The 2,500-nt window shown below is 49.4% G+C and overlaps 5 non-coding genes across 5 annotated transcripts; all 5 read right to left on the bottom strand.

The window, feature by feature from the left end:
• Positions 1 to 235: 235 nt before the first annotated feature.
• LOC133988614 (5S ribosomal RNA) lies at positions 236 to 354 on the bottom strand. Its single transcript, XR_009925816.1, has one exon. It is a non-coding gene; the product is annotated as a 5S ribosomal RNA (ribosomal RNA).
• Positions 355 to 723: 369 nt separating this feature from the next.
• Positions 724 to 842, bottom strand: LOC133988702 (5S ribosomal RNA). Its single transcript, XR_009925899.1, has one exon. It is a non-coding gene; the product is annotated as a 5S ribosomal RNA (ribosomal RNA).
• A 369-nt stretch (positions 843 to 1,211) lies between these two features.
• On the bottom strand, positions 1,212 to 1,330 carry LOC133988577 (5S ribosomal RNA). The gene has a single exon (XR_009925781.1). It is a non-coding gene; the product is annotated as a 5S ribosomal RNA (ribosomal RNA).
• A 369-nt stretch (positions 1,331 to 1,699) lies between these two features.
• Positions 1,700 to 1,818, bottom strand: LOC133988417 (5S ribosomal RNA). Its single transcript, XR_009925629.1, has one exon. It is a non-coding gene; the product is annotated as a 5S ribosomal RNA (ribosomal RNA).
• Positions 1,819 to 2,092: 274 nt separating this feature from the next.
• LOC133989559 (5S ribosomal RNA) lies at positions 2,093 to 2,211 on the bottom strand. The gene has a single exon (XR_009926690.1). It is a non-coding gene; the product is annotated as a 5S ribosomal RNA (ribosomal RNA).
• Positions 2,212 to 2,500: the final 289 nt, after the last annotated feature.

The raw sequence follows: 2,500 nt of genomic DNA, 5'->3' as shown, positions 1-2,500 counted from the left end.
TTGTTGTTTCTCAGGCTATTTGTGTACATGCGCTTATAAGATGATTGCAGGCTTTTAACAGGCTGTAACAGTGACAACAGGAACACTCAAAACTACTTGGAAAGTGGGGTGTCTCAGTGCCACCTCTCTGCCCTTCATACACACACAGCTGGAATGATTGCAGCTTTGTTTCTCAACGCCCTGTGTGCGGTGATGGAGCAACAGCGCCCTCCTCTGGTGACAGCTGAGAGGAAAAAGCTTACAGCACCTGGTATTCCCAGGCGGTCTCCCATCCAAGTACTAACCAGGCCCGACCCTGCTTAGCTTCCGAGATCAGACGAGATCGGGCATGTTCAGGGTGGTGTGGCCGTAAGCGAGGAAACAGCCAGCAGAATGCCCATTTAAAGATGCTGTGACACCACTGACAGTTCCACTCACCATCTGAGTGGCGGATAATGGTGTCTCAGCCATCAAACACATGCTATACTTTAACATTACTTTCATAGGAATAGTTCTTTCTCAGGCTATTTGTGTACATGCGCTTATAAGATGATTGCAGGCTTTTAACAGGCTGTAACAGTGACAACAGGAACACTCAAAACTACTTGGAAAGTGGGGTGTCTCAGTGCCACCTCTCTGCCCTTCATACACACACAGCTGGAATGATTGCAGCTTTGTTTCTCAACGCCCTGTGTGCGGTGATGGAGCAACAGCGCCCTCCTCTGGTGACAGCTGAGAGGAAAAAGCTTACAGCACCTGGTATTCCCAGGCGGTCTCCCATGCAAGTACTAACCAGGCCCGACCCTGCTTAGCTTCCGAGATCAGACGAGATCGGGCGTGTTCAGGGTGGTGTGGCCGTAAGCGAGGAAACAGCCAGCAGAAAGCCCATTTAAAGATGCTGTGACACCACTGACAGTTCCTCTCACCATCTGAGTGGCGGATAATGGTGTCTCAGCCATCAAACACATGCTATACTTTAACATTACTTTCATAGGAATTGTTGTTTCTCAGGCTATTTGTGTACATGCGCTTATAAGATGATTGCAGGCTTTTAACAGGCTGTAACAGTGACAACAGGAACACTCAAAACTACTTGGAAAGTGGGGTGTCTCAGTGCCACCTCTCTGCCCTTCATACACACACAGCTGGAATGATTGCAGCTTTGTTTCTCAACGCCCTGTGTGCGGTGATGGAGCAACAGCGCCCTCCTCTGGTGACAGCTGAGAGGAAAAAGCTTACAGCACCTGGTATTCCCAGGCGGTCTCCCATCCAAGTACTAACCAGGCCCGACCCTGCTTAGCTTCCGAGATCAGACGAGATCGGGCGTGTTCAGGGTGGTGTGGCCATAAGCGAGGAAACAGCCAGCAGAAAGCCGATTTAAAGATGCTGTGACCCCACTGACAGTTCCTCTCACCATCTGAGTGGCGGATAATGGTGTCTCAGCCATCAAACACATGCTATACTTTAACATTACTTTTATAGGAATTGTTGTTTCTCAGGCTATTTGTGTACATGCGCTTATAAGATGATTGCAGACTTTTAACAGGCTGTAACAGTGAACACAGGAACCCTCAAAACTACTTGGAAAGTGAGGCGTCTCATTGCCACCTCTCTGCCCTGCATACACACACAGCTGGAATGATTGCAGCTTTGTTTCTCAACGCCCTGTGTGCGGTGATGGAGCAACAGCGCCCTCCTCTGGTGACAGCTGAGAGGAAAAAGCTTACAGCACCTGGTATTCCCAGGCGGTCTCCCATCCAAGTACTAACCAGGCCCGACCCTGCTTAGCTTCCGAGATCAGACGAGATCGGGCGTGTTCAGGGTGGTGTGGCCGTAAGCGAGGAAACAGCCAGCAGAAAGCCCATTTGAAGATAGGAATTGTTGTTTCTCAGGCTATTTGTGTACATGCGCTTATAAGATGATTGCAGGCTTTTAACAGGCTGTAACAGTGACAACAGGAACACTCAAAACTACTTGGAAAGTGGGGTGTCTCAGTGCCACCTCTCTGCCCTTCATACACACACAGCTGGAATGATTGCAGCTTTGTTTCTCAACGCCCTGTGTGCGGTGATGGAGCAACAGCGCCCTCCTCTGGTGACAGCTGAGAGGAAAAAGCTTACAGCACCTGGTATTCCCAGGCGGTCTCCCATCCAAGTACTAACCAGGCCCGACCCTGCTTAGCTTCCGAGATCAGATGAGATCGGGCGTGTTCAGGGTGGTGTGGCCGTAAGCGAGGAAACAGCCAGCAGAAAGCCCATTTAAAGATGCTGTGACACCACTGACAGTTCCACTCACCATCTGAGTGGCGGATAATGGTGTCTGAGCCATCAAACACATGCTATACTTTAACATTACTTTCATAGGAATAGTTCTTTCTCAGGCTATTTGTGTACATGCGCTTATAAGATGATTGCAGGCTTTTAACAGGCTGTAACAGTGACAACAGGAACACTCAAAACTACTTGGAAAGTGGGGTGTCTCAGTGCCACCTCTCTGCCCTTCATACACACACAGCTGGAAT

Source organism: Scomber scombrus, chromosome 10 (assembly GCF_963691925.1).
Source record: "Scomber scombrus chromosome 10, fScoSco1.1, whole genome shotgun sequence".
NCBI classification, from domain to species: Eukaryota; Metazoa; Chordata; class Actinopteri; order Scombriformes; family Scombridae; genus Scomber; species Scomber scombrus.
Note: the sequence above shows the minus strand (reverse complement) of the source record. Positions and strands in the feature narration are given on the sequence as shown.